We start from the raw sequence: 21,524 nt of genomic DNA on the forward strand, positions 1-21,524 counted from the left end.
TAATACTATCTCTTTCTTTGGTGGTGGCAACATTATGTCATGGGGGGCAGGCTCAGGCAGAGTGGTCAGAACTGAACGAATAAAGAGAAGTCCTTGATGAAAACCTGACCTCAGACTGGTGTCACTGTTCACGTTTCACAGTGACCTGAAACATAGAGGTAAGACAAAGCTGGAGTGGCTTCAGTCTTTGACTGCCAATTTCAATGACTCTCAATTTCAGTCGGGTTTTAGAACCAATCACAGCACAGAAACTGCACTCGTTAAAGTAGTAAATGATTTGCGGGTGAATGCAGACAGAGGCCATTTATCTGTTCTCATTCTCTTAGATCTGAGGGCCGCATTTGACACCATTGATCACAATATTCTTAGAAATCGCCTTAGTCAATGGGTGGGCCTCTCTGGCAGTGTCTTAAATTGGTTTGAATCCTACCTGGCAGGTAGAAAATTCTTCGTTAGTTGTGGTAATTACAACTCAAAGACACATGATATCCAATATGGTGGTCCACAAGGCTCTATCCTGGGTCCGCTGCTCTTCTCAATCTACACGCTTCCGTTAGGTCAGATTATCTCAGGGCACAATGTGAGCTACCACAGCTATGCTGATGACACACAGCTGTACTTATCAATAGCACCTGATGACCCTGATTCTCTTGATTCACTAACACAATATCTGACTTGTATCTCAGAATGGATGAATAGTAACTTTCTCAAGTTAAATAAAGAGAAAACTGAAATCTTAGTGATTGGCAATAATGGTTACAATGAGGCTATTAGAAATAAACTGGATACATTAGGATTAAAAGTCTAGACGGAGGTAAAAAGCTTAGGGCTAATTGTTGACTGTAATCTGAATTTTAAATCACATATTAATCATATCACTAGGACAGCATTTTTTCATTTAAGAAACATAGCTAAAGTTAGACCTTATATCACTGAAAGATGCTGAGAAATTAGTTCACGCGTTTGTTTTTAGTCGACTAGATTACTGTAACGCACTCCTCTCAGGACTACCCAAAAAAGACAAAAATCGTTTGTAACGAGTACGGAGTGCACCTGCTAGAATCCTAACTAGGAAAAGAAAATCTGAGCATATTTCTCCAGTTTTATTGTCGCTACACTAATTACCTGTGTCATTCAGGATTGACTTTAAAATTCTGCTTATGGTTTATAAAGCCTTAAATAATCTCGCCCCATCTTATATATCGGAGTGTCTGACACCTTATATTCCAAATCATAACCTCAGATCCTCAAATGAGTGTCTCCTTAGAATTCCAAGAACAAAACTTAAAAGAAGTGGTGAGGCGGCCTTCTGCTGCTATGCACCTAAAATCTAGAATAGCCTGCCAATAGAAATTCGCCGACTGATACGGTGGAGCACTTTAAAAAACTGCTGAAAACGCATTATTTTAACATGGCTTTCTCATAATTTCACTGTAATCAAAATCCTGATACTCTATATCTCCAACTCATTATGATAACTATTCATGGTGGCTCTAAAATCCGTACTAACCCCGACTCTTACCTCTACTTCTGTTTCCTTTTCCGGTGTCCTTTTGATGGTAGCTTGCGCCACCACCATCTACTCAAAGCACCGTGATGTTCCAACAATAATGGATAGATTAAAAGCCAGAAGTCTGTATGACCATCAGCATCAAGTGACTCCGTGAGAACCCTAACTACAAAGAGGACTATTTCATTTACGTTAGGTAGAATGCCCAGAGGGGACTGGGTGGTCCCGTGGCCTGGAACCCCTGCAGATTTTATTTTTTTTTTCTCCAGCAGTCAGGAGTTTTTTTTTTTCCTGTTTTTTCTGTCCACCCTGGCCATCGGACCTTACTCCTTTTCTATGTTAACTAATATTGTCTTATTTTAATTTATTTTGTCTTTTATTTTTCTTTTCTTCAGTATGTAAAGCACTTTGAGCTACTTTTTGTATGAATATGTGCTATATAAATATATGTTGTTGTTGTTGATGTTCAGTGTGGGACATACAATGATAGCAAACAGCAAACTACGTTTCTCCAATTAAATCCGCTGAATGACAGATTGCATGATTGGAGACATGTGTGATACGAATGCTCTTCCATTAGACTGACCGTTAGTGTGATTTTAACTTACTAGAGCAGAGCTTCATTTATTGGCAACTAGCTGAAATGCCCAGTGTTGCCCGGGAGCTACTTTTTGTATGAAAATGTGCTACATCAATAAATGCTGTTGTTGTTGTTGTTGCCCTTGAGTGGTCCAGACAAAGCCTATAGTTAAACTCTTTAGAACATCTGGGGGGGCACCAGAAAATGGCAGTTTATAGAAGCTTCACATCCAGTCTAAAGGAGCTTGAGAGGAACTGGACAAACTACCCAAATCTAGGCAGGCAAAGGTTGTAGAGACCCTCATCTTGAAATCTTTACAAATGGATGGTTTTAATAAAAAATATAGAAAAACAAAAGCGGCACAAAAGAGTAATAAGATGCACAAGGAGTTTGCATCAAAGGGCAATTCTAAGCAAACAGTTATGACCTAGAGAGTTCCAAGGCACACAAAGTCCTAAAAATACTCAAAATACCATCTAGAAGAGGAAAAATTGTTAAACCCAGACTAGCTGTACAATAGGCCTCAAATTATCTTTATTACTAACTAGATTTATTTTACAAAAAATGTACTGTCACATGAAGCTCACAAAAGCACAAAGGCACAATAGGCACCAGCTTTAAAATAGCAAACAATATGAAATCTAAAGAGTCAAAGGCAAAAACACAGCAATAGTTTAAAAAATCTAGATAATGAAAAAAGTATAGAAAATCACAACAAAAACTCACCTGAAAACATTCACAATGAACCACAAGGGACTGTGGGTCTTCCTCAGCATTTATAGGGCTAAGGGCAGTTGCTAGACAAGGGAGACCAAACATCCTGCTCTCATGCATCATGTCCCATCCCTGGGCTGAACAAAATTACATATTTTTTCTGTTTTTTCCATTTTTAGGTGGCCAAAATGCAAAGGGAGAATCCCCTCAGCCCCCGGTTTCAATTTCATGTGCATTTTTACTCAATATCTCTGGGACTTTAATTTTATTTGCATCTAGGACATCGCTGGATTAATGGGTTATGTCCCATTTTGGAGCCATGACAGCCTGGTCAGCCTACCCTAGATGGTGATGGGCAGGTGGTCACTCTTCTTGGGGGACCACCTACAAAACAAATGGCACATAGTAAAAGATCCTTATACAAAATAAAACAAAGGAAACAACAATGCTAACATAAACAGTGAACAAAAAAGACATAAAAGAGACTCTGGCCAGGGTAGGATCCTTGGCAAAAATAAAACAACAACAACAAACGTTATTTCTATAGCACATTTTCACACAAAGAAGGTAGCTCAAAGTGCTTTACAAGATGTCAAAGAAAAAAATTACAAAAAAAGAAAAAAACAAATAAGATTAGGTAAGAAAAGGAGACTGCATGGGGACCTAATCCAGGTCATCATTATCAACAACCGCTGTTATTCTCAATCTATATGCTTCCGTTAGGTCAGATTATCTCAGGTTACAATGTGAGCTACCACAGCTATGCTGATGACACACAGCTGTACTTATCTATAGCACCTGATGACTCCGACTCTTTCGATACACTAACACAATGTCTTACTGGTATTTCTGAATGGATGAATAGTAATTTTCTCAAACTAAATAAAGAGAAAACTGAAATTTTGGTAATTGGCAATAATGGATTCAGCGAGGTTATCAGAAATAAACTTAATGCACTAGGATTAGTAGTTAAGACGGAAGTAAAAAATTTAGGGGTAACCGTTGACTGTAATCTGAATTTTAAATCGCATATTCATCAGACCACTAGGACAGCATTTTTTCATTTAAGAAACATAGCTAAAGTTAGACCTCTTATATCATTGAAAGATGCTGAGAAATTAATTCACGCTTTTGTTTTCAGTAGACTAGATTACTGTAACGCACTCCTCTCAGGACTACCCAAAAAAGACATAAATCATTTGCAACGAGTGCAGAATGCAGCTGCTAGAATCCTAACTGGGAAAAGAAAATCCGAACACATTTCTCCAGTTTTGATGTCACTACACTGGTTGCCTGTGTCATTCAGGATTGACTTTAAAATACTGCTTATGGTTTATAAAGCCTTAAATAATCTCGCTCCATCTTATATATCGGAATGCCTGACACGTTATATTCCAAATCGTAACCTTAGATCTTCAAATGAGTGTCTCCTTATAATTCCAAAAGCTAAACTTAAAAGAAGTGGTGAGGCGGCCTTCTGCTGCTATGCACCTAAAATCTGGAATAGCCTGCCGATAGGAATTCGCCAGGCAAATACAGTAGAGCAATTTAAAACACTGCTGAAAACACATTACTTTAACATGGCCTTTTATAACTTCACTTTAACATAATCCTGATACCCTGTATGTTCAATTCTTCATAATAACTATTCATGGTGGCTCTAAAATCCGTACTGACCCCTACTCTCTCTTCTGTTTCTTTTTCCGGTTTCTTTGTGGTGGCGGCCTGCGCCACCACCACCTACTCAGAGCATCATGATGCTCCAACAATGATGGACTGAAAGCCAGAAGTCTACGTGACCATCATCATCAGGTCCTTCCATGAAAATATGATGATTTATGTTAGGTAGAATGCCCAGAGGGGACTGGGCGGTCTCTTGGTCTGGAACCCCTACAGATTTTATTTTTTCTCCAGCTTTTGGAGTTTTTTGTTTTTCTGTCCACCCTGGCCATCGGACCTTACTCTTATTCTATGTTAATTAATGTTGACTTATGTTTATCTTTTATTGTGTCTTCTATTACTCTATTCATTTTGTAAAGCACTTTGAGCTACATTTTTTTTGTATGAATATGTGCTATATAAATAAATGTTGATTGATTGATTGATTGAACAAAGGCATCAGTAAAGTAGATCCGACAACATTATTTTATCTTAAGGGTAAGTCACGTACTGATGGACATCCGCAGAAAATAAGGGGAAATGCATTTAAAGCTGAAACTAAGAAGCACTTCCTTACACAAAGAGTTGTGGGACTCTGCAACAAACTACCGAGACATGGAGTTGAAGCAGAAACCTTGAAAACCTTTAAGAAGAATCTGAATGTGATAATGGGACAGCTTAGCTATTAGCTAAATAAACAGGCTTGATGGAATGAATGGTCTCCTCTCATTTGTTGAATTAGTTGTCTTCCAATAATGGATAAGTAACATAGAAATATAAATAAATAAATCCATATACTCTTGTAAAACATAGATATAAAAGTACTAGAAGAGTTGCACCCTTATATGCAATATTCTAAAGATGATTCTGGTGATAAAGTCAGATGGCCTAGAGAGAACAGAAAAAACAGAAAAACCTCTAGTTAAGTTGGAGAAAAAAAACAAAATCTGCAAGGGTTCCAAGGCCAAAAGGCCACTCCACCCTCATTGGCATTCTGCCTAACATAGAGGAGGAGGTTGGGAGCATTCACTGATACAGGACATTGCCACACCCACCACATGACGAAACACCTCAAGAACCCAAATTAGGACCCGAATACAGTTGTGCAACAGGTGACACCTCATCACAACACTAGTTCAAATGGAATGTAACAGTGTGAGGTCTTTTACAATGGCTGGAATGTCAATCCTGCCACCAACGCCCGAGTTTTTCCTGTAAGTTGGAGGACCTCGGGGCTCGATGCAGGTTAACATCCTACTCAGGATGTAGCAATTGCAGGATAAAGGGCTTTGCTCAAGGTTCCAATGGAGTGGAATCACTTCTGGCATTTACGGGATTCAAACCAGCAACCTAGATCCCTAGCCTAAGAGCCACCACTTTGCCTAACATAAATGTGCTTAAATAATTCCTCATTGTTTCCAGACTTCATCTGAGAGGATTCGATGCAGTCGGTCTCGTGGACAGCTGGGGCACACTCCTTTATTTCAGCATCACAGGTGGCTGCGCAGGATTTTGATCAGATGGTTGTGGCGCAAAACAAAACAGAAAAGAAATCAGAGATAAGAAGAATTTAGTTATGATTGTAAGTCAATGAAAAATAAGAACAAACACCAAACTGATACACAATAAACAGAATCCTTAAGAGAGAGTGAGAATAATTCGAAAACCAAAAACATGAAACAATAATTAGAAACCCTCAGAGTTAACAAATGATCTCCTGCTCCTGAGCCTTCTCAGCTCACTTTTATAGCCAGCTGGGAGGATTTAAGACCAATGATTTCAGGGTGACCCCACCTCCCGGGGCTTCATCCACAACAACCAAGGGACAGCAGAACATTTAAAGCAACAGAAAATAATAATAGAATTACAAATGAAACCAACAGAAATAATACAAAGATGTGAACAATGAAAACTAAAAAGTAACAAAAACAACAATAAAATATAAAACAGACAGACATTGAAGCTAACTCATCACTAATTCTCCAAGTTCCCATGTAGGTAGAAGGCTGAAATGTGGCAGGTTCATTCCTTACAGCTTACTTACAAAAGTTGGGCAGGTTTCATTTCGAAATTCTACACGTAATGGTCATAACTGGAAGTTATTTTTCTCCATATACTGTAATGGAGTTGAACTGGATGGCTGTGGGGGTCGGAGTTTCGTGTGACGTCATCACGCCTCCCACGTAATTACGTGAACTGACTATCAACGCAGAACGTAGAAAAACAGGAAGAGCTCAAAAAAGCGCTGAAGAAAACATGCATTATATAATTGAGAAAGCAGCGAAACAATAAGAAGCGAGCGACTAACATATACAACCATATTCATGAGTGCTGCTACTTCGGAAACAAAGCACGGTGTAAACCTAAAGTTTAAATTAAGTTCATAGACAGGCTGCCGCTGGTGTTTGTAATTTAGTGCCTGCCCATATAAGGCCGTCCGTCACCGGCAATCCAATAGAAACACTGCCGCTAAATATTCACGGGTGAAGGACTGTGCTTATGCAGAGGAAGATGAGATGGTCAGGGTGGTGTTTGGCACAAACTCAGCGAAACTGCGAGAGAAACTTTTAAGTGCCGGGTCTTAGCTGACATTACATATAGCCGTGGACATCACACGAGATGGCACCAGCACAGCTGGGAACTTTCGATGCAAGAACACCAAGCGGCTCACGTGAACTGACGCAGTGCACAGACAAAAAGCAACAGTTTCAAAGAGTGCTGAACAAAAACCGAATTACACAATTGAGAAGGCAGCAAAAAAATATGAAGCGTCTGATACATACAAGCATATTCATAAGTGCAGCTACTGCGGAAACAAAGCACACGGTGGAAAAAGTGAATGTCCCGCTAAAGGAAGACAGTGTAAAAAAAAAACCTGTGCATACAGTGTGTCACATCTCAGATAAAGAGGAAGACGAGCTGTTTATTGATGCAGTAAGAAATGAATCGATGAATGAAACCTCTTATCTTTACAACGATTGACAAACACGGAATGTAACTTGAACACAACACATCGTAAAAATACGACCCTGATTGAAACAAATAATGATAATCAAATCCTTGATGACAGCAACACTCAATAACATTCACAAAACAATTACTATACATTGACAATCATGTTACGTTATTTTTAAAATGTTCCCTTTTTTTCATAACTTCTTTAACACACTACTTCTCCGCGGCGAATATATATATATACCCTGATCTACATACTCTCAAATAGACAAGCCACACGCCGTGGCGCAATTGTAGAGGCTTCGCCTCTAGCGTCGACATCTGAGGTTCGATTCCCGAGAGGGGATGTATTGAGTATGTACGCGCGCTTCCCGATTCATTTTAACCTCGCATCTCCTTGGTTTGGGACGTATGAAAAATATGCGGTTAACGCAGAATCATGTTACGTTATTTTTAAAATGTTTCCTTTTCTTAGCACAAGCACAGCTGAGAAGCTTCGATGCATGTACTCCATAACAAAAAATAACGCATTTAATCACACTTTCAGTTCCAAGCAAAGGGGAATTTTTGTCAATGCATGATTACCTGGTACATCGATTACACTGATGCACACATCACAGCTACAAAAATGTTAGAGTCGGAATGAATTGCGTTCCTACGACTGATCGGAGGAAAATTTCATTTCAAAGAACTACCTGAGCGAAGTCTTGATAAAAGCATGGTTTTGTGCACACTGAGAAGCAAGCAAAATTAGATGCATTACAGAAAGCGGACTTTGTGGCTCTTACTGGGGATCATTGGACTTCCGTGACCGTTAGTAATTCTAATTACATCTAATTACAAAATGTTCAATGATCACACTGTTTTAGCCTAATGTACAAAATAATTTTGGCTAAGATTACTCAGAGTTTAAAGATTAAGTTGGTCAAATTACCTTTTATGTTTCTGACTTATTTTTTTAAGAAGAAAAACTGCACTTTATGTTGAAATTTTGTTATTATTATTTAAAGAGAATACCATTCTGAAAATGTACTTAAAGTACTTAAACTACCACTTTATTTTTAAGTCTGCCCAATTTTAACCATTTTAACCAATTTTTAGTTTCTGTTTTAAATTCAAATGCAGTTTAAAAGCATTTTTTTCAGAAATTAAAAGAGCTTGAGTTTACAATATTCATGTCCATGTCTATTATTTGATTCTGTCACCCACTAAAACCCTTTTAAATTACAAAAAAACATTTCGATTTGGGGCAAATTTACGTGTGCGATTACATACGATTAATCAAGATTAAATATTGCACAGCCTCTAATTAATTGGATTAATTTTTTTAATCGAGTCCCACCCCTAATATATATATGTAGATATATATATATAGATTTGTATATATATATGTATATATACAGTATATATGTAGATATGTATATGTGTATATATATGTATATATATGTGTGTGTGTGTATGTATTTTGCTATATATATATATATATAGATAGATAGATAGATAGATAGATAGATAGATAGATAGATATGACAACAACACTCATATCAATGACAAAACAATTACATTAACAATCATCTTACGTTATTTTTAAAATATTTCCTTTTCTTTTTCATAACTTCTTTAACACACTACTTCTCCGCTGCGAAGCGCGGGTATTTTGCTAGTACATAATAAATTACACATACAGCTTGTTCTTAATGCATTGTAAAGATTAGAAGGGTGTGCGTGAGTCCTTATAATTAAACACTTGGTGTCTGATGGTGTTTAAAAGGAAGCTGAAATTAGAACCTTGAACATTTCTGTCCAATGAAATGTGTGACAAATTAAGCTGTCCAAATTCCTCCAGGTTTGTCACTTTTTGTCAGACACAGTGATGCTGAAAGGCTCGGTGACAGTTCTGTATACGTGAGGATTACATAAAAGTAAGGAATGCTGAAAATAGCCATCAGAATGGGGAAGTTAAAGATGATTTATTTTTTCTATCCTTGTGATCAAAGAACAGCCTCTTTACCAGCAGTAACAATTTCCAATGTAGAATGCATCCTCTAGCAAATTACAAAATTGGAATTATAATATCATATCCAATATGTTTATCCAGGACAGCGTTCCATCCAGACTTTTAGAGCCGGTGGAAGCCTTTGATGCCTTACTTCTAAAGAAATCTTTTCTACCGTTTAACAGGTTTGATTATCAATGCTTAGGATTTTCAACAAGGTAGCTGGGGGAAGGTAAAATGAAAAGAACGATTTGTTGCAAGACTTATGTATGTCACCCTTAACTAGCTTGAGGACGTGGGTTGAAAGTGTGCAAATCTGAACACGGTTGATCTCCCAGAAAATGCTGGAAATGATCAAAGATAAAAATGTGTGCTAGGGGTTTACCCCTCACACTAGAAGGACGTGAATAAGAAACTTTGAAAGGGAAAGAGAAAAATGATCTACGTGTTAAGCTCTGTCTCACATGCTAATCGCCAGATTTTGAATCCATTAGCAAAAAACTGCAGACACTGCAGTGACATTTAGGGTAGGAGTGTTCATGCTGGCTGTGAAAGCCTGTTTTTCAGACTCTTTTGTCATCACAGCTTGGTTCTGTGTTTTATCTGAAGATGATTTTCCTCACTTTATTTGTTAAGGACCTAAAACAAAATTAACATGGTGAATGTGAGTTTGAGCTCGCTTTTGGCACAGAAACTCTCATATGGTTCCCTGACACTCTCTTGCATCGGTAAAGCCACATTTCGTTTAATGCACCAAGAATCTGGAATGCTTCACCATTAAAGATATGCAAGGTTACTATGAATGAACACTATCCATATTGTCACACACGTGCACATGGGAGGCTAAGGGGAGGCGAGGTGCAATGTGCAAAGTTCTAATGTTCTAAAAACCTTTCTCTTTTATCCCTGCAGGCCAGACATGGGAAATTCTGCCTGGTCTCGATGATGTCACTTCCAGTCCTGGGCCCCTTAGGACATCACCTCTGGTTCCGGGCGAGATGACCTCACTTCCATTTCTGGCCTCAAGGACATCACTTCCGATTCTGACCCCGATGATCTCACTTCTAGTTCTGACCCTGAGGACGACACCTCCGGTTCTGGCCTTCCTGACCTCACTACCGGTTCTGGCCCCACTCTCCTCATATCCACCAACCTGCTTTAAAAGCAAGACAACTTCCCACTCTGAATTCAGTTCTGTTTTGGACTCAACCTGTACACTTCTGTGCAACCAAACCGCAATTTTTGTAGCCTTATTCAAATATACGGGTTGCTGCCCCAAATCTGTTTCTGTGTCAAGATCTTTCATTTTACAATATAAAAATCTTTTAGATAGATAAAATTAAAAATAAAATTATAAAAATCTTTTAAAAAGACTTCTCTTTAATTTGGCTCTTTAATACTTTATTATTTCCCATAGGGAGAGGTGTTTACAAGTCTGTCTTATTGTAAAATGCAAGTTTTCATTTTTTTTACACTAGACCTAAATTATTACTTGTGTGTTTTCTCTTTTAACTATATGTGGTGGTGGCACTCTACACTGCTGACACCTGGCCAAGGCATGTTGTCCAGTGGATTCAGACCTGATTCTCTTTCTGCACACTTTATTGAGTTGTAGATTTAATTTTAAATACATTTACCAGTTTTGCCCATCAATCTACACCCCATAACCCATAATGATAATGTGAAAAAATGGTTCCAGAAGGGCTGGCAAATTTATTAAAAATCAAAAAATCGGAATCTCACATTCAATATAATACTAAGGCCTCTTAATTTAGTACTTTGCAGAAGCCCCTTTAGCAGTAATTACAGTGAGTCTTCTTGGATGTCTACAAGATTTGCACACCTGGATTTGGACAGTGGAAGTTAGTACTATCAACCTCAATTAGACTGGATGAGAAGTACGATGTTCAGGTCTCACCACACATATTCTATGGAGTTTAAGTTTGGGCCACAAGGACAGTCAGAGATTTGCCCCAATGCCACTCCATTGTTGTCCTGGCTGTAGGCTTCGGGTCACTTCCTTGCTGAAAGGTAAACTATCATTCCAATCTGGAGCAGGTCTTCTTCAAGGACCTCTATGTATTTGACTGAGTTCACACTTCACATAGTTCTGACCAGTCTCCCTGTCCCTGCCACTGAGAAGCATTCCAGTAGTGCTTCACTATAGAGATGGTATGAGGCAGGAGATGAGCAGTGCCTTGGATTTGAAAGACATACTGCTTGGTGTTCTGCTCAGAGAGTTCAATTTTCATCTCATCAGACCACAGACTTTTTTTCCGCATTCAAGGTAACATATGGCTTTTATTCAAATGTGGCCTCCATCTTGTACTACGTAGCTTGTTTTTAATCCTGACTTGCAGTGTGAGGTGTGGGATTGCGTATGCACCGATGTATGCCTCACTAAATGATGTCAAGTAAATTCAATTTGCCACAGTTGGACTCCAATCATCTTCGAGATGCATCTCAAGAAAATGCGCCTGACCACAATCTGGGGCGTCACAGCAAAGGATCTGAATACTTACATATAGGAGAGATTTTGGTTTTTGATTTTTAATAAATTTACAAACCCTTCTTTGTCAATATGGGTTATGGAATATAGATTGATGGACAAACAATGGCAATGTACAACACAATAATATGCATAGAAAGTGAAAGGCTCTGAATACTTTCTAAAGACACTGCTGCCACCCAACCTGTAAGAATGAATAATTAGAACACTCTAGATGAGAACAGGCCATTCAGCCCAACAAAGCTTGCCAGTGCTATCCACTTATTTCTTCCAAAAAAACATCAAGTCGAGTTTTGAAAGTCCCTAAAGTCCTACTGTCTACCACACTACTTGGTCTCTTACTCCACGTGTCTGTGGATCTCTGTGTCAAGAAGAAATTCCTAATGTTTGTGTGAAATTTACCCTTAACAAGTTTCCAACTGTGTCCCCGTGTTCTTGATGAACTCATTTTAAAATCGCAGTCTTGATCCACTGTACTAATTCCCTTCATAATTTTAAACACTTCACTCAGGTCTCCTCTTAATCTTATTTTGCTTAAACTGTAAAGGCTCAGCTCTTTTAATCTTTCCTCACAATTCAACCCCTGTAGCCCTGGAATCAGCCTAGTCGCTCTTCTCTGGACTTTTTCTAATGCTGCTATGTGAAAAATGAATAATGTACTGCTGTGTTGAATCTAGTGCTGTTAATATGAAAAATGTTACACAAGACTACCTTCATAATTTTGTTATCCATAATTGTTGACACATTTATGTATATTTGAATACCTAGAAAGGCTCAGCCTGCCTTTTGGCTTCCATTTTTCTGCCACATTTCCTTGTCTTCCCTGGTCACTTGACCATAGCATTTCTTTATTAAGCTGGTCCTTTGTTTTCTCATTTTCACCGTCTTATGAGACCTTGTATTAATCATTATCCTTTAGTTTTCACTTTCTTTTTTGTAATTCTCTTGATCTATCTATAATTATTTCAAGCCACTTTGATCTACATTTATGTATTAAAATGGGCCATAGGGAATTGGCCCTCAATCTCCCAGCAGATGGCGTTGTTGTGCAAATATTAAATAAGTAGTAAGGAGGCCATGAAAATATTGTATTGTTAAAATGTTTATAGCAAACACATAATATTTTCATAATTTTTAATGATATGCTCAAATCAATTTCTTATATAAAAAAAAATCTTTTTGGAGTATGTGAAATTTTCATTGTACTTATCACTGCCAGTCTGATTTCAGGCCACTTTGACAAGCTGTTGGACCCCGGAGTTGTGCGCATGTGCAGCCTGAACATTTCAGTTCTATCTTGAGGATTAAAGGCTAGACCCCATTACAATGATCCATTGGATTTTTTTTGTGATGCAGTTTAAAGGGTGCATTGACTTCTATATCATTCTATTTTGGAGTAGTCATTATCATTATCATAACTTACATCAATTACACTTTAGTACAAAAATTTTGCTTCCTAACACTTTTGTATGTATCTTATGGATTTTGGGCCAATGATTACAAAACTATGTGGTTTTGTTGCAAAAGCCTATTTTTGTGATCTCCTCTAATATAATAAGTATATGAGGGGGGACCCTAAAATTCCTGGTATAAGTCAATAACATTCAAGTAGTGTGAATATTACTTATGCCAGTAGGTATCACGTGCCTAAAATCTTGTTAAACAGTCCAGCAAGAGGCATTGTGCTAAACTGATCGAGATGTATGTTTCTATCATTTATTACACAATCATGCAGTTTTAAACTTAGAATTTTAAATCTATACTAATGAAAGGCAAAGAAAGCCCTCACTGATTCACTCACTCACTGACTGACTCATCACTAATTCTCCAACTTCCCATGTAGGTAGAAGGCTGAAATTTGGCAGGCTCATTCCGTACAGCGTACTTACAACAGTTAAGCAGGTTTCATTTTAAAATTCTACATGTAACGGTCATAACAGTCGACAATGTCCACCATGTTGAACTTTCTTATTTATGGCCCCATCTTCACGAAATTTGGTAGGCGGTTTCCCTGCGCTAACCGAAACTGATGTACGTACTTATTTCAGTGGTATGACGCCACTGTCGGCCACCATATTGAACTTTCCAATGTCACTAATTCTCCAACTACCGTGTAGGTAGAAGGCTGACCCCATCTTCACGAAATTTGGTAGGCGGCTTCCCTGCGCTAACCGAAACCGATGTACGTACTTATTTCGGTGGTATGACGCCACTGTCGGCCGCCATATTAAACTTTCCAACGTCACTAATTCTCCAACTTCCCGTGTAGGTAGAAGGCTGAAATTTGGCAGGCTCATTCCGTACAACTTACTTACAACAGTTAAGCAGGTTTCATTTTGAAATTCTACATGTAACGGTCATAACGGTCGACAAAGTCCACCATGTTGAACTTTCTTATTTATGGCCTCATCTTCAGGAAATTTGGTAGGTGGCTTCCCTGCGCTAACCGAAACCAATGTACATACTTATTTCAGTGGTATGACGCCACTGTCAGCCGCCATATTGAACTTTCCAATGGTCTTTGTTACTTATGGGCCCATCTTCAAGAAATTTGGTACGCAGGATCCCAACGCTAACTGAATCCTACTTACGTACATATATACGTCCATAGCCTGCAGTCACTGTGTGAGGCGGCATTGGGTCCCCCATCCCAACGCCTCCCATGTTGTTGGCTGTCTGCCTATATAAGGCTGTCGCGTCACTCCGGTCTCTACATTCCTTTCCTTGCTTCGCCACGGGATTCATGTCTCCCTGCCGATAACTACAGCCTTTTTATTTAATCCACGACTTCTCCTCTGTTTTATTGTTCGTTTATTACGATTATAGTTATTGTGTAGGTATTTTAGACTTACTTTACATTGTTGAGATACCCATTTCCTTTATCGTTCCAACCGTACCCCCATTAACATGTCTATCGAGGTGATCACCATTGATCAAAGAACTGTCACTTACCGAGTGGTTTCCATGCCCGGAGATGGCGCCTGCCTTTTCCATTCTCTTTGTTACATATTGCACGGCCATATCAGGCTTACTCTTGATATCTGGAGAAACATTGTGTCTTATGTATTGAATGACTGGGACAGGTTCAAGGTGTGGACTGATGACGGTACAGGAGATAATTATACTACACAGGAGCACTATAAGAGTGAAATGCTTAAGCCCTTCACCTATGGTTCTGCATGTGAGTTGATGGCTGCCGCTGAATTGTTCGGTTGTCACTTTCAAGTGTACCGAAATGGCCAAATATTTTACAACTTTCGACAACTGCCAATGCCTCTTAAACATCTTAGATTCACAGGTGACGATTTGAGTAGTGGACACTTTGATGTTTATGAATGTTTAAACTCTCAAAAGCTGGATGTGAAGTTATTGATGAAACCGGTTGTATGCTTACAACACTTGACAGATGCCAAATGTCACTTCAACACAAGTCCTACAAATACTGTCGTAATTGAAACAAACCTTGAAACTCAAACCGATTATGACAGCAGCAATCCAAGCTGTGAGATTTGAGACAAGATTACTGTTCACATGGCCAACTATACGTTGCATGCTCAAGAGTAAGCTCAGCGCACAGCTTGGTCATATTACAACCGGAGGGCCGAACTGACAACATGGTATACAAAGAGATCCTTAACAAATAATTATTGGTATATTTTCACTCAGTTTAAAAAGGTTTAATTTTCTTCTTAATAAAAATTTTAAGGCAGTACTTCGCCCCTGCGTTATTATTTTGCTAGTTTATAATAAAGCCGAAAAAGCATGTTCAAACATATTGAACATCAAAACAATGATGATTGTGTGTGGACTTCTTAATAAAGAGTTTCTGAGTGAACAGACTGTTAATTGACACCACCACACTAAATTGGTAAGGTGTCTGTGGGAAGGCGTCAGGAAAATCATATCTGGAGCAGTGATGTATGGAAAACTGCATTTTGCACCATGACAGAGCACCTGCACACACCACATTGTCCGCCAATGAGTTTTTGACTAAAACCAGTTTGATTGTTGCTTTGCACCCATTAATTGCTCCCTGCGACTCTTTCCAAAATTAAAACTGGGCCTGAAGGGTAGACCAAATTCTAGACATGGTAACAAAAGATGAGCACAGCAAATGTTTCCAGGAATGGATGAAGTGGTGCAACAATGGTATTATATCTCAAAGGGTGTATTCGTACAGTGTTAAGTATTTGAAGCTGATATTGGGATCTGCACTAATTCTGTTTTTTGGTGGTTGTACTGTATGACAATATGTTGATAGATCTTCATTTTGTGTTATTTTTCTATGGCATTACATAATATGAAAATGTTTCAACAGTGTTGTGCAAGTTCATACCTCACAAGAACTAGCTTAAAGTTCAGTTCACACAGATTAAAATTAATACATTCACGTTCATAGTTCATTGTTTTAAACTAGTCCGTTTTCAATTCAGATAGATAGATAGATAGATAGATAGATAGATAGATAGATAGATAGATAGATAGATACTTTATTAATCCCCAAGGGGAAATTCACATACTCCAGCAGCAGCATAATGATAAAAACGATATTAATTAAATGTAAATGCAGTGCAAGTTAAAAAATACAAGGTGGAGAGTGTGAGGCAGGTATAACAGACAATAACTTTGTATAATGTTAACGTTAACGTTTACCACCCCGGATGGAATTGAAGAGTCGCATAGTGTGGGGGAGGAACGATCTCCTCAGTCTGTCAGTGGAACAGGACAGTGACAAAAGTCTGTCACTGAAGCTACTCCTCTGTCTGGAGATGATACTGTTCAGTGGATGCAGTGGATTCTCCATGATTGACAGGAGCCTGCTGAGTGCCCGTCGCTCTGCCACGGATGTCAAACTGTCCAGCTCCATGCTTACAATACAGCCTGCCTTCCTCACAAGTTTGTCCAGGAGTGAGTTACTTATTACAGTGTTTTGAATAAAATACAATAATTCTGAAGACTTTTTTATTTAAATACACTTTGTTGAGTTATACCCAGCAACAAACACGTATAACTATATTACTAATATCCTCCCGTTCTATAAAGAAATTAAATAGATGCAAGTATATATATAAATTATGACTCTATTTCCAACCATGTGACACAAATGGTGGCTGTTGAAGGAGCGTGTAGGTGAACTAACCTATTACGCTGCCAGTCAAAATTCGTGTCACATATTGCATGTCTAACGGGAAAAAATATAAAGTGGCTTCGCAAAGTACAACATTTTCCTAAAGCGAAAGCGGAGCTTCACCGCGTGCTCGTGCCAGTGGGGGTGCAGCATAAGAACAAGTAGGCAGATACAGACAGGGTTTATTTGATTTCACGTTATTTTTTCTGAATACAAATAAATATCAAAAAATCATACTAATTAAAAATTTGTAAAAATCCATTATTTGTGCTTATCCGAATACCGTATATAAGGCAAAATGATTAATCTGGATCTAAACCAGATCCAGAATGTCACCTAAAACTGAATGAGCTCACGTTCAAGTTCTTCACTTGCAAACACGTTACGTTAAGTTCATCGTTCTTAGAAAAATGAGCTTGTTTAATGAATGTGCTCTTTTGAACTAGTTCATGCACAACACTGGGTTTCAAGATGATTTTTTGGGCTAAAGGGAAACCCAAGAAAAATTAAATGAAACACTAAGTGTTGCTGAAATATCTTTGTGGGTGTCCTCAGACACTAAATTTTCCACAATGTTTGAATTATATAACAATTATACTATAATGCATACTTTGAGAAATTCTCCAGCTTTTCTCTATCTATGAAACTAGAAAAACGAGTCAAACTACAAAGGCAATGATGCTTAAGATGTGATTCTAAAACAATTTAAGGATCCAATTTCTTGTCAAGTTATTACTTTCTGCATATTCCTTTTGTTTCTTTTAATTTCTTACACACTGCGGACAGGATTTCATGATAATGAAGCGATAATGTAAAGTTTACACTCCTAATCTACTCCTTAATTTTAGTCAACATAAAGACTGAATATATTAATGCAATATTCAATTTCATCATTTTCCAGGTGTTTTACAATGAATGGTACTGATATGAGAATTTCAAGGACCTTTCATAAGCCACAAAGAGAATAATATTTACACTAATGTTGCAGTTTGTCTCACATTGACAGTCATTGTGATATGAGTTGAAGTAAAACTCTCAAGAATGTGCAATGAAGAAGTAAGATTTAATGTAGTCTTTACAGATATATTTCATGATGTATTAAAAAAACATATTTTTTTCCTGAACCCTCTTCACTAAATGTCACAGAATGTATTGCTGCATGTTGTTAATTACTGCTGTGTCACTGTTGATGTGCAATCAGACACTCATGGGACCACAACAGGACAAGCTGCAAATTTGTTAAACTGAGTTCTGATCGACTTCTGTTATTCACTGCAACAACAAATGCCCCCAAAATGCTAAAAAAGGGGGGAGAGACCTGAGAAAGGAGGGTTCACTTTCAGCTGTCAATGAGTAAGCTCTGCTGATGCAGCAGGGCAATACGGCTACAAAGGGCCCCTAACCTTGTAACCTCTGTAATCTAGATGAAGAATAGATCCTGTTAAATATTTTGGATTAAGTAATTTATGTAAGATTAATTATTGTACTTGTTTGCTGTAATAGACCAACTATGTTAACATTTTGCAAATTTGCCTGAATTTTGCGTTAGATTAGATTATATTAGATAAATGTTATTAATCCCATGGGGAAATGCAGCTGTATACAGAAGCAGAAGCTTAAAAACAACAAGAATACAGACTCACAGAATACAGACAGATACATTCATCTAATCAATTAATCTATAAGTAACAATTAAATAAAAATAATCTTAACAAGTACATCGGGTGGAAACATTGAATTGCCTGATAGCAGTGGGCAGAAAAGACCCCCAGAGGCTCTTCTTTGTACACCATGGTGGAATAAACTTGTGGGTAAAAGTGTTCCAAGATGGCACATCCTGGAGAGGATGGAGGGGATTTTTCATGATGGAATCCAATTTTGCCATCATCTTCTTTTCGACAGCAGCTTCCAGTGTGGCCAGGATTCACCCTGTGATTTAGCAGTCTTTCCTGATAAGTTTGTTCAGACATTGTGCTTCTTTTGTGCTCAGGTTGCTTCCCCAAGAGACTGCAGCATAGAAAACCACATTGGCTACTTGTTGCACTCATTAAATATATACAATATATGTACTGTTTTATATATATACAGTATTTTGCACACCATAAGGCGCACTGGATTTAAAGGCGCACTCTCAATTGCGGGGCTTATTTCTGTACTTAAGCCATACATAAGGCACCGTATTATTCGGCGCATGCAAAAACAAGATAACAGAAGCAAAATAATGAGTTTAGTTAAACTTTATTCTACTACGTATTTAAAAATACACTCACATTATTTTTTGATCAGTCTGTTGTCACAAATCCATCGAAGTCCTCACCTTCTGTATCTGAATTGAACAGATGGGCAAGTTTTCCATCAAATATGTCGGGTTCCCTCTCGTCATTGTTGGAGTCAGTCTTGTTGCCGGGTGGCTGTTCAGCAATGATTCCAGCTTTCGCGTAAGCTCGGACAACAGTCGAAGCAGACACCTTAGCCCAGGCATCCACAATCCATTCACATATGGTGGCGTAACTCACCCGGCGCTGCCTCCCAGTCTTAGTAAAGGTGTATTTGCCGTCTCTCATCCATCGCTCCCATGACGCTTCGCAACTTCACTTTGAACGCCCTGTTTACACGATGTCCAGTGGTTGGAGTTCTTTTGTTAATCCTCCCGGAATGATGGCAATCTCCGTATTCATTTGCTTCACTTGTTTTTTCACAGTAGCGGTGATATGGGCACGCATGGAGTCGCAGATCAACAAAGACGGTGATGCATGGAAAAACCCGCCCGGTCTCTTCATATACACCTCTCTCAGCCACTCTCTCATTTTCTCCTCGTCCATCCAGCCCTTTGGATTGGCCTTAACGATGACTCCGGCTGGAAACTTTTCTTTTGGCAGCGTCTTCCTCTTAAAAATGACCATAGGTGGTAGTTTCTGTCCATTACCGTGGCAACCAAGAACAACAGTGAAAGCCGACTTCTCATGCCCCGTGGTGCGTATGGATACCGTGCTGGTCCCCTTTTTCTCCACAGTATGGTTCACGGGGATGTCAAAAGTGAGAGGGACCTCGTCCATGTTGGTGATGTGGTTGGGCTGGATATTTTTGTCGGTAATCTTGTTGCTGCAGTAGGTGCGGAAGATGGTCAGTTTTTCTTTGTAATCCGCTGGCAGTTGCTGCGCCACGGTAGTCCGTGGGCGGATGGTGAGATAGCGCCTTTTCATAAAACGAAAGCACCAAGATGGACCTCCTTGAAAGTGTTCGAGCATCATGTCTTGTGCTATCGTTATTGCCTTCAGTCGAATGGTGACTGTAGAGACGCTTCTCCCTGCTGCTCTTTGTTCAAGAATCCATTGTTCAAGTTGGTCTTCCAACTCTGGCCACCTCGCCTTGTTCCCGCGGAAACTCTGTTTTGTCTTTTTAACTTGGCGCAATTCATTCTCCTGCTTCCTCCACTTCCGAACCATAGATTCATTAATTTTGAATTCTCTCGCTGCTGCTCTATTCCCATTTACAACCGCGTAACTGATAGCCTGTAGTTTGATTTGTGCATCGTAAGCATGTCTCTTCTCTGATGCCATTTTCAGGGTCCTTAGCCAAACAAATGTTGTTTCACAGCGCACCAGTAGAACAATATACCTCCCTGCCGTAGGCGTGGCGGAGGTAAGCGTACGTCTGTACGCGGCTTTACGTAATGTTCTGCAATTGGTTTATCGCTGCCAGCGTACGTACCGGTAGTGTATGTATTACTACGTTCCTATGTCGGCAGGAAATGGTCCGACAGTCAATCAAGCGGAGCACTTACTAAAATGCACAACAACATTTTTACAGATTTTGGAACTCAGTGCACACATAAGGCGCACCATGGATTTTTGAGAAAATTAAAGGCTTTTAAGTGCGCCTTATTGTGCGCAAAATATGGTATATATACTGTATATATATATATATATATTTATATATATATATATATATTTATATATATATATATATATATATATATACTGTATATTCTTTTTAAGTATGAATTTTAATCTGATTATTAGGTGGTTACCTAAAAGGTAACACTTGCGGTTAGTTGGCACATCGGCAAACATCCACCATGTCCTCTCAGAAGCAAGAAGCAGATCATAGGTTTGTGATACTGTAGGTTTGATCCCCGTAAGGTGATGCAAAAGTGTATACACCTGACTAGCCCCAATAAGGGCGAAACAAGTGTTGTGTACTCTTTCTATTATTTGGCAGATATTGTATCATATATATATGTATGAGGGTGGGCAACAATAGGCTTACAGATATTCGTGTGGAAAAAGATATGCAGGTTATGATTATTGCGATAGCTTTATTAACTCAATAGTTTTATTAACTTTATTAACTGAAAAGAATGTCACAATGACACAGTGCACTTAGGTACAATCCACTAAGTGCTTAAATTGCTATACCTCATATACTCACAACTGTAAACCTACTTTTGCCAACCCGTGTGTGTGTGAATAT

This window comes from Polypterus senegalus, chromosome 14 (genome assembly GCF_016835505.1).
Source record: "Polypterus senegalus isolate Bchr_013 chromosome 14, ASM1683550v1, whole genome shotgun sequence".
Lineage (NCBI taxonomy): Eukaryota > Metazoa > Chordata > Cladistia > Polypteriformes > Polypteridae > Polypterus > Polypterus senegalus.